The sequence below is a fragment of the Saimiri boliviensis genome, chromosome 2, assembly GCF_048565385.1.
Source record: "Saimiri boliviensis isolate mSaiBol1 chromosome 2, mSaiBol1.pri, whole genome shotgun sequence".
NCBI lineage: Eukaryota > Metazoa > Chordata > Mammalia > Primates > Cebidae > Saimiri > Saimiri boliviensis.
The window spans coordinates 97,857,447-97,868,575 of record NC_133450.1 but is presented as its reverse complement, the minus strand read 5'-3'; the positions used below and the strand labels follow the sequence as shown (position 1 = coordinate 97,868,575).

The window sequence follows — 11,129 nt, the reverse complement described above, 5'->3', positions numbered from 1 at the left end:
ATGGAAGGGTGTTTCATACCATCCAGTCTTTGTCGCTTTTACCAATTTCAGGTGTATCCAGTTTCAGCTGGGAATGGAAGATGCTTTGCATTTCTTTAAAATCTTCAGGCCATGGAGTTGGAATAGTGCAGAAAGAATACCACAGAACTTTTATGCCAGAAAATGGCAGATGCTCTGAGGACTGTGTTGGAATGCTTGGACTGCATTAAGATACTAAGGTGAGTGCCTAGCAGAGTGGTTCTCAACATTAGCCCTAAGTCATAAACTCCAAGGAATCTGTACTTTTAAAAGTTTTGAAGATGCCTCTGGGGCTAGGATGAGGGCCACTGGTCTGACAGAGAGAGGATGGGCTCTGCTTAGTTCTAGACATTCAGGGAGCTAATTATGTTGTTTTAAATTTCTTGAACCATTAGCACGGGGTTGATGACCCAAACACCTTTTGTGTTTGAATCAATAGATGATTCTTCCCATGTCTTTGGGAGTATTTCTCAGTAGCAGTTGGGATCTTGAAAAGTTGGCAGTTGAAGGCTACTGTTACTTTTCATTTATAAAATAAGAAATTGAGATTTGGAAAGGTTAGCAATCTTATTTAGCCACAGTGGCATTGAGACCACTCTATTTCTCCCTTTAAGCCTCATTATAACCCAAGAGTCCATTGCATAAAGCTCTTTTTATTGTAAAATGAGTCCCCCACCAGGATCCTGTAGACAGTTTTGTTTCCCCTTGTTGCTCTCAATACTTGCATATCTTATTTCTGTAAAGGGCAACCTTACCAGTGAGTTTGGCATTGCTGGGTAAGCATTGCTGTTTTCAGGAACCTTCTTCAGCTGTTTTCTTTTTTGTTTGTCGCTCACAAAATAGCAGGCACCTGTGTACCAAGCTAATGTATTCATTGGTCCATATATCTTCTAGTCCTTCTATGCACATTTAGGTTGTACAGATTTACAATAATATTACTACTAGAATTCTATTTTATGTATTCTTCCATTTATATTATGCCATGAATTTTTTTGGTCTTACTTGTTAATAATTCCAGACTGGAATGCAGGGGCATGATGATGATGGCTCACTGCAGCCTTGACCTCCCGGGCTCAAGCGATCCTCTCACCCCAGCCCCACAAGCAAGCTAGAACTACAGGTGTGCGCCACCATACCCAACTAGTTTTTAAAACTTTTTGTAGAAACAGGGTCTCACTATGTTGCCCAGGCTGTTATTGAACTCCTGGGCTCAAGCAGTCCTTTTACTTCAGCCTCCCAAAGTGCTAGGATTACAGGTGTGAGCCGCTGCTCCTAGCCCAAGTTTTATTGAGTATAATTTACATATAATAATAAACTAATACAAATGATTGTACAAGTGGTTGAATTTTTGCAAATGTATTCATCTCGTAACTACTACCAAAATCAAGATACCAAGTATTTTCATTACCCCAGAAAGTTCCCTCCTACCCTGCTATAGTTAATCTCTTATTTTATTTTTGGCCCCAGGCAATCACTGATCTGCTTTCTGTCACTATGGATTCGTTTGCATTTTCTGGAACTTCACGCAAATGATATCAGACATAGTTATGATTTCGTGTTCAATTCTTTTACTCAGCATAGTATTTTAAGATGTAAATGTTTTTCATTTTGCTCATCCCTTTTTTTTCTTACGTTTCTACTATTATCACCACTGCTGCTTTCTTTTTCTTTCTTTTTTTCTTTTTTGTGACAGAGTCTTATGCTGTTGCCTAGGCTGGAGTGCAACGTCATGATCTCCACTCACTGCAGCCTCCGTCCCTAGGTTCAAGAGATCTTCCTGCCTCAGTCTCCAAGAGATCTTCCTGCCTCAGCCACCTGAGTAGCTGAGATTACAAGCACATGCCAGTACACTCAACTGATTTTTTTGTATTTTTAGTAGAGACAGGGTTTTGCCATGTTGGCCAGGCTGGTCTCAAACTCCTGACGTCAGGTGATCTGCCTGCCTTGGCCTCCCAAAATGCTGGATTACAGGTGTGAGCCACTGAGCCTGGCCACCACTGCTGCTTTCTTAAATCAGATAACATCAGCTTGGTATGTATATTTCCAACCCTCTGTCAATATTCCTACAAACATATACACATACAAGGGAGCCTAGGTGATTCGGTCTGTAAAAGTCATCCTTACAAGATACAAAATAGGATGGCAAAGAAAGGGCAGATAATGGATTTGGAGGGGCAAAGAAAAATAATCAACAGAGGTAGGTCCGTATTTCTGTTTAACAGATGAGAAAACTTGGAAACTCAGAAAGATCCTACAGTTAGTCAATGGCAAACCCAGCATTCTAACACAGCTCTTCTGACTCCAAATCTCATCTCACATTTCCCTCCGAGAGGGTTTTTTGCTCCATAAAATTTTGAAGGCCTTAACGGCAAAGAAATTTAGGACCTGGAGAAAAGATAATATTAGTGATGAGGATAATGATGATGATGATGGTGCTGATGGTGGAGGTAATAATGATGGTAGTGATATGGTGACGATGGCAGTGATTATGATGGTGACTGTGATAGTGATAGTGGTGGTGTTAATGGTAGTGGTGATTACGATGGTGATTGTGATGGTGATGCTTTAAAGCAGTGATCCCCAGCTTTTTAGTACTAGGGACCAGTTTTATAGAAGACAATTTTTCCATGATCCAGGGTTGGGGGTAGTTTTGAGATGATCAAGTGCATTTATTGTGTACTTTATTTCTATTATTATTACACCATAATATAAGATCAAATAATTATACAACTTACCATAGAATCAGTGGGACCTCTGAGCTTGTTTTGCTGCCACTAGATGGTTCCATCTGGGAGTGATGGGAGATAGTGACACTCAAAGTGTGTTGCTTATGTCCAGTCTACTTTGTAATCTCATTTGGGTTGCTGTCACTGCAGAAAACCCTGCTTCACAATGATAGAAAGTCAGAAATGGAAGCAGGCTTTTCAGTGCTTTTTTGGCAGTCTCAGGACATTCCACCTTGATTTTAATCCAGAATACATGGAGATTTGAAGTCATCTCAGACATACTTTTAAGGCCACCAGATGCAATTGTACAATTGAAGGACATTGACTCACTTGCCGCTATAAAGCCTGCCACCAGAGGCAGCTTGTTACTTGCCACTCACTGATTTGATATGAGTCTGCAAGCAATTGATTTATGATAGTCTCTGTACAGTGAAACCCCTCTGACAATGTTAATATGTATTTGCAGCCACTACACAGCACTAGCATCACTGCCTCAGGTTATCAGGCAGTCAGTTCTTCTAAGGAGTGCACAGCCTGGATCCCTCACATGCACAGTTGACAATAGGGTGCATGCTCCTATGAGAATCTAATGCTGCAGCTGATCTGACAGAAGGCAGAACTCAGGTGGTAATACGAGCAATGGGGAGCGGCTGTAAATAGAGATGAAGTTTTGCTGACTTGCCACTCATTTCTTGATGTGCGGCCTGGTTTCCAGTAGGCCATGGACCGATACCTGTCCATGGCCTAGGATTCAGGGACCCCTGCTTTAAAGAACACCCAGATCCAGGGAGAGCCGAAGGTAACAGAAAATAAAACCCCACTTTCTGCAGTGCTTTCACCTGTTTTTTTTTTTTCTCATTTCATCTTTACTATGATCCTGTGTAGTGTATATTATGATTATTCACATTTTAGAGGAGAACTTGAATCCAAAGCAGTTTTTCAGCAATCAGCAAGAGAAGCAGGTGATAAACATTTAATCTGCTTTTTATATTCCTGGTATTTGTAAAAATCCATTATAAATATTTTAGCAGCATGTCAGGCTTTCAGTAAATTTGGTAAAAATCACCAAGTTTTCATGCCTAAAATAAAAGCAAATTTTGTTCATGCCAAGTTACTGCTAAACCATTGAGAAAAAATGAATTGAAGTATAATAACTTAGAGGGATTTCAGTTTTATCGTCACTGTTATCCTTAGATGGGGAGATGAAGATGCAGATAAAGGCATATAGTAGGTTCCATTTTGATTAAATAAAATACTTTTAAGGCCACCAGATGCAGTTGTACAATTGAAGGACATCAACATTCCTTCCTAAGCTATGGTGACCAGCAGGTAGGAAAAGAGAGAATTCAGGGGGTTTCTTCCCCTACCTCGATCCCTTTCCTCCTTACTTGGCTGTGGTTTAGGCAGATGGCTGCAGATCCTGCTGGGCAGCCCCTCTCCCACAGCTGTGCCCTTAATGGCCCTGACAAGGTTCCTGTAACATCATCCCTTCTTCTGGCCCCTCAGACTTAGGGCTAATAATTACTTCCTGCTTTTCTTTGTTGCTGGTTGTTTTACCATTCCCTTTACCCTGCCCATCACTAAGCTGATATTGCTCAGCTTCTCCATGCCATTTTTATGCCCTGTTTTTGGTACTGGGCTGTGATGTTTCAAAAGACATCGCTTTTGGTGGTGCAGGGAGCCTGCAAGACTGGAGGGAGGGGCAGGGACCTGTTCCTTCCTTTGCTCGTGATTCCTCGTAGAGTCTCCTCAGCAGCCGTCCTTTCCTCAGCAGCAGTGGGATGCAGCCTCCTATGTTTTTCTGGCATTCTCAGGGTGGTCTTTGTGCTTGCTCTCAAGCATCTGTAACAAACAGGCAGCCCTTCTTCAGAGGCCTCAGGCTCAGATCTGCAGCGCTGCTCCGAGCTTCTGGGTGACACCACCAAACTCCTCCCTTTGTTCCCTGGCCCGAGTGGTGCTAACCTGGTCTTCATGGTTGCTTTTCTGTATTACTTTTATGTGTTTCTTTCACATATTGAGATCTCTAACCCCTTTCTTTTTTTTTTTTATTGTGAAAAACACATAAAATGTACCATCTTAACCTTTTTAAGTGCACAGTTCATTGGTTTTAAATAATTGCTTCACATTGTTGTGCATCTAATCTCCAGAACTTTTTCATCTTACAAAACTGAAACTCTACCCTTGAAATATCTCCCCACTTCCCATCCCCCAGCCCTTGATGACCACCATTCGCCTTTCTGTCTCTTCGAATTTGACTACTTTAGATACTTTATATAAAGAGCTCCAATCCTTTCTTTATATTTAATTCACTTTATAAAAATAATTGGCATAGTTTTTGTTTTCCTGATTGGACTCTGATCCATCTCTGTACATAGTCCTTTCTTTATACAGTTTTCAATTAAACTCTTTCATTGTGCCATCTGATCCCTGCTGGGACCCCAGCTGATACACTGTGAAATTATTGGGGAGGTCAGATGAAGATTAGGTTAAAATAATAATGAAGAGGAAAGCCCTTTTAACAAAAAAGCACTGTATATTATAATTCATAGTAGTAATACTTTAAATGAGGCCACATCTGAGCTTCCCCTGCAGAGTCTTGAAACACTAACATCCAGAGAAGAGTAATAACAAACACAAGAAAGTGGCTGCAATGCCAGAGTTTCAACAGGCCGTTTGTGGCTCGAGAACTTGAACTCTGTCCCCTTTTCTAAGAGAGGATATGGATAATCTGATTTAAAAAAGCTCCATATTCATTTTCACAAGTTAATGTGGGAAAGAAGCCAGGATTTCTGTGTCCTTAAGTGATACGGAGACTCTGACTCCACCAAGACAAGGCACTGATCCCAGATGTCAGTCCCCAGCGATTCAGTGACACTTTAACATCCTGATTTCAAATGAAAAATCGGGTTGCTTTTTGAGAGTAGTAAAAGACTGGAAACTCCCTGACCACTTGCCAATTCACAAATGCCAGAAACTCCTTGCAGCCATAACCCTGGCCAGAGATTTTTTTCTGGCAGAGTGGGGTCCTCTGACCTCTTTAAAAGTAGCACTCCTTTCAGAGTGCTCAGAAGGCAATCTGAGGCTCCCGGGGGGTCTTGCCCAGGGGCTATAATGAGACAAGTGGAGCACAGGGTTGGGTATGCAGAGAGCAAGGGATACCGTGGGCAGACCCCTCAGGGAGGGCCATGGATTATTCAGATAGTACTCTGGTTGGCTGTGCGTTGTGGAGAATACTCACCATCAACCCTGCCAGGAAAGAAGGCCTCACAAAACACCAGGTCTGAGGGAGAGGATCAAGGAATTTCTCTGACAGATGTTAATCAAGAAAACCTGAACACCAAGGGAGACTGTTGCTTCTTCCTGAAACTATTTGACTGGCTAGGTCTCTTTGTACTTCGGTGGGACTAACCATGAGAAAAAGCTCATCTGTGTGAGTTTTGTGGCTTGATGTTATGGGGTGCAGATGTGAGGTACTCCTCTAATGTCCAGAAACTGTATCAATCCCAAGAAATGATTTGCAGTATCTTGTCCGCGTGCACGCACGTGTGTGTGTGTCTGTGTGTGTGTGTGTGCATGTGTGTGTGTATTGTGGGAGAGGGATATGGAACAACTTTCTGAGGCCTGTGGATGTAATCTGATTCACAGATGAAGTGCCCCCTCCCTGCCTCTTCCTCCATCCCCAAATTTAGAACATCTCTGGATTATGAGGCAGGGGAGGATAAGGCAATGACTTTCCTCCCTGAATTCCCGACAGTACCTTGCCTGGCAAGCTTTGTGTACAATCTTCACATGCGTACTTACTAAATTGAATGTATATAAGCAGCCTTCAACTTTTAGGAATCCACAACACGTTCTTCCCATCCAGAAGCCTAGCTTGTGATGAGAGATTCTTTTGGGGATCTCAGTAAGAGTTTCTTCTGTTTGTGGAATGGCTTTTCCCCACAGGGGTATTAAAATCAGAGAACAAGAAACACAAGTTTGGGAGGCTGAGTGCTAGTGTTGGTTTTCCTACCAACTCTTTTTGTCCCAGTTATATCATCCACAAATAGTCTCTTGCCCTCTCTACTACTCAATAAAGTGATGGGGAATTATGATAAAAATGAGAGGAAGGAAACTTACCATAAACTCAAAGTTGTGGTATTAGTACAGATAGATGAAATAGAAGATGGTCATTTGCTTCCCTTTCCAGACTATTAGAGGAGAAAAAGAGACAGATTGAGGAAAGACAAAGAGGTGTAGTGGGATATTGTCATTAAGATCGTAGTAAAGTAACATGACATACTGTCGGTGAGTAGGTAGGAACAATAGCTCTGAGTCCCTCACTTTAAGACACGTAATGGAAAGGAGTCAGAGCGTTGCAGGAAGTGAAAGGACTATTCATTTCATCATTATCCTTAGTTGGAATTATTTTCCTCTTCATTTCAGTTACAACCACGGGTCTGCCAGAACTGCAAGACAAGAGCACAGGGTCACAGTGTGAGAACCCTGTTTAGTTGATTCTAGAGTGCACATCTTCCCTATCCCGCCATCTCTGGGGATCAACTGAAGGTGAGGCTCCGTGGAGATACAGTAGTTAATAATGTCATAGCATTTCACGCTGTCATCATGTCAGTTGAGTTAGGTGCATTGTTGACACTGTAGGTATTGAGTTTAATTGCTGTTTAAAAGATCCTCAAAAAATTACTCTATGATTTGACATTAAAATGAAAAATTACCTTGTGTGCAAAAAGGCATAGAAACAAAGCAGCAGGACTTAAATTTGATATTAGTGAAGCAGATATGAATGGTTGGAGAAATGAACACAAAAGTGCATAATTTTTGCAAAGTAACAACAGAAGTGCTTTCTGGAGCCTAAGAGGGTAAGAGCCACCCCTCAAGTAGAAGAAACTGTTAGAGTTTCACAGAAGGATTGACTATCACATGCCCAGCCGAGTGACAGCAGAAACTGCTGGCACATCTTGGATATATGAAAGAAACATCAAAGCAATCAGAGGCTTGGGTGACTGTGGAGAACTGTAGTTAAAGCAATGTGTCATGTCGTCTAAAGAACAGTGTTGCTCTTGATGACTCATAAGGTGTGTCTTAGGATCAATGGAAAATGGTACAGATGGAAGATTATAACATTCAGGGTGCCTCTACCATTTTTACAGGAAAAGGAAGAGAGACCTAGTGCCTCTTTTGCTGGTGGTTCTAGTCTTTTGAGAATCAGTACAGAGTCAGCACATGGCTGATCAGGGACTGTGAGAATAGGAGCATCCTGTATACCTGTGCTGCTACTTGCCCTAATGACTCAGAACAAACAGGAGATAGGACAGGCTCAAGAGTAGGAAGGAACAGAACAAGTGTCCAGAACCTGTCCTTCTAGACATGTGAATGTGAGATAGACAAAAGATTTTTTTAAAAAAGAACATAGTTTTTTATTTAAGGAAAGAATTTGCAGTTTGGGGATGCTTCTTATAAAACAGCAAAAAACTAATCCTAGATTTTAAAAAAGCCTAGCAGTTTCAACACCCTACAACAAATATAAAATGTTTTAAAATAAATTCAACTAGTAAATATTTAATTGTCTCCAAGATTATACCTTTAAATTTACCAAGCATGATTATTTTATGAGTCTGTTAAATTCTGTATGATGAATTTTTAATGTCCCTAAAATAACAAAATTGCTTCAGATAATAAAAGCACCAGAAACAAATATTGCATATATCTATATTTCTGCCAAATTTCTATTAACAATCAAGACATAAGTAAAAAGATACATGCAAGCTTGTTTCCTCATCCATCCCATCCCCTCCACCTTGAATTTCCTCAGGTGTGGATAAACAGTTCTAGACATTTCGGATTTTTAATTCTTCAACGTGTTTATGATCATTCTTAAAATGGGCCTCATGGCCAAAGTTCCATGAATGGGCTCCAGGGAACCTGTCCGTGTAACCTTGAAATTATGTAAACAATCCTGAGCACTGTATGCATTTTGATGATGGTGGGGGGAGGTATTCTGGTTGTTGTATATTTCCTAAATGTGCCCATATTTTAAAGAATGAAAGGGTCCATTATCCACTGTTGAGCATTTTGGATTTGTTGTGACCTGGCCCTTGGTCCTTCCTGGACAGACAAGGGGCACTTTTAGTGAGTATTCTGCCTTAACAGGAGGCTGTGGCTGGACCCAGCAACAAGGGAGAGGGAGATTCTTGAGCAATAAGACACCAGGGAAATGGCTTTGTGATTCCCTCTTGGTTTTGGGATTTGGATGCCACAGTGTCCCTGCTCTTTCTCAAAATAAACAAAGAAAATCCCCTGCATTCGTGTGCCACTGACGTTCAGTCTTGCACTTTGAACTTTGTTTTTTTTTTTAGGTGACAGAAACCAGGTCCCAAGCCTTGAGTTCTCCTTTCCCTCTGGCAGGGTCGGAAATCTCCAGACTGTGATATGGGTAAGATTGGGAAGGCTGCAGGGCAGCTATCCAGGCCATTCACCATTGGTGGTGACTGTTATACTCTAATTTGAGAAAGCAAAAAAAGGTCAGGTTGGATGGAGTCTTATTGAGTTCCATGGAATTATTCTATCTCAAGGGCCTACCTAGCATGGCCTAAACGGATGGGCAGCCTCTGGACATCTTAAACTGAGCTGTGACTTGAGAGTCAAGACGTTTCAGAGAAGCAGGCATCAGTGTCAGAGATGTTTGTTAAAATAGCTCCAATCCTTGTTAAAAAAAGCTTTTTTTTTTTTTTCTTGGTGGAGAGCTTGTTAAAAACAAATTCCTGGAATCACCTCCAGAGATTCTGATTCTGTAAGTCTGGAGTGGAATCCTGGAATTGGCTTCTTTAAACTAACATCTCCATGTGATTTTGAGAAAGGGACTACAAAAGGTGTTGGTATTTCACCCGTTGAGAGCCTGGACAAAGAAAAGGACATCTGGGCCCTCAAATGTTCTGTCTTTCATGTGTTAACTCTGTTGGGTCTGGGTCCTTTCCTTATCTTCTGAGAATGGCTTAAGAGGAGAGCCCTGCCCTCCTGAAAGGACACTGAGTGTGAGATGAAACATCGGAGCTAAAACCATGACCAAGAGTTTTATGTTGAGGCTGACCCTGACCCCAGCAAGGCTGTGCTTTGATCTGAAGTAGAGAATGTCCAAATGTGGAAGTTTCTGTGGGTTTCAGTCTTGGAGGAGGCAGAGTGGCATGGTGGAAGAGTACTAACATGGAAGTCCTAAGTCATTCATTCGTTTACTCAAATACTTGGTTGCTACCGTGTGCTAAGTACTGTGTTAGGTGCTGGAATTCAAGGGTAAACAAGACATAGTGCATGCTTTCATGGAACCTTCACCCTAATCAGAGTGAAAGACTTTAAAAAGTGATTCTAAAGTTTCTACAGGACAGGGGTTTGGGACTTCAGTCTGGTTTTAAGACAGAAAGGGAATGGCAAAGAGGCTTGTCTTAAAGGTGATCTTAAATTGTAAAATGACTTGCCTTCTCTCACATTAACTGTTTATTTGGAGTGGATGATGATGAGGATGAGCTGATGGAGATTGTTGAGTGGTCAAAGATGCTCCCTCACCACTCCCTCCTGCCACCCCGCCAGACACAGTATAACACCAGGCCACCTATTGGGGCCAACATCAGAATAAACAAATCATTTAATTCATGTAATCAGTCAATCAGTTGATTAGTTAATGACAGTTGAAAGTTCTAAGAGGTACACAGTATAGCAGGAGCTCATCAAAGGACACCCAGTCTAGGGCAGGGCATGAGGCAGAGATTTCTTAAACAAGTAACTTTTAAACAGAGACCAGAAATAAGTGGTAAAAATGGGCATGGAAAGTGATGGGAATGTCAAGGTCTGGCCAGGTCAACATAAGGGTGAGTGTCACAGTGAGTTTAGAGAGAAGCAGTGTAAGATCCGACAGGGTCTTAGGAATTTTTTTCCTTCCACTTGCTGTTTTGTGATCCTGAGGAAGTTTCCTGATTTCCTCATCTATAAAATGGGGAATGGGGCCAGCTCAAGAAGGTAGCAGCACAGATTAAAGTTGCTTTGTAGAATGTAGCTTTACAGAAACAGAATTACTGTGAGTGCTCAGCGTCTGCTAGCTCATATTTAATTCACCTAAAAATGATAGTATGATTTTGGCAGGAGCCCAGACAAGATCTCTTCAGCTTTTCAAAAACTTCATGGTAAGGGAGAGGGAGGTGAGTCTATCCTGGTCCTGATGGCTGTACCTGTTCAGACTCTTCTCTGGGCTTAGTCAGAGGGTGCATTTCCTCCAGCAGGCTGTCCCACTTTTGGAAGAAAGCTGGTTTTTTTCACTTTCTGGGTGTGCTACTTCTTTCATTTTTTGTATGTGATTTCTTTGAGTCAATGAATTCTGGCTCCTCCCCCACCTTTTTT

The 11,129-nt window shown here is 41.6% G+C and overlaps 1 long non-coding RNA gene across 1 annotated transcript in view; it reads left to right on the top strand.

Moving 5' to 3' along the window:
* Positions 1 to 234: 234 nt before the first annotated feature.
* Positions 235 to 11,129, top strand: part of LOC104651770 (uncharacterized) — a 65,402-nt gene continuing 54,507 nt past the window's right edge. Inside the window, exons 1-2 of the long non-coding RNA XR_012516320.1 lie at positions 235 to 7,292; positions 9,101 to 9,177. This is a non-coding gene — a long non-coding RNA (uncharacterized LOC104651770). The remainder of the gene's footprint in view (positions 7,293 to 9,100; positions 9,178 to 11,129) is intronic.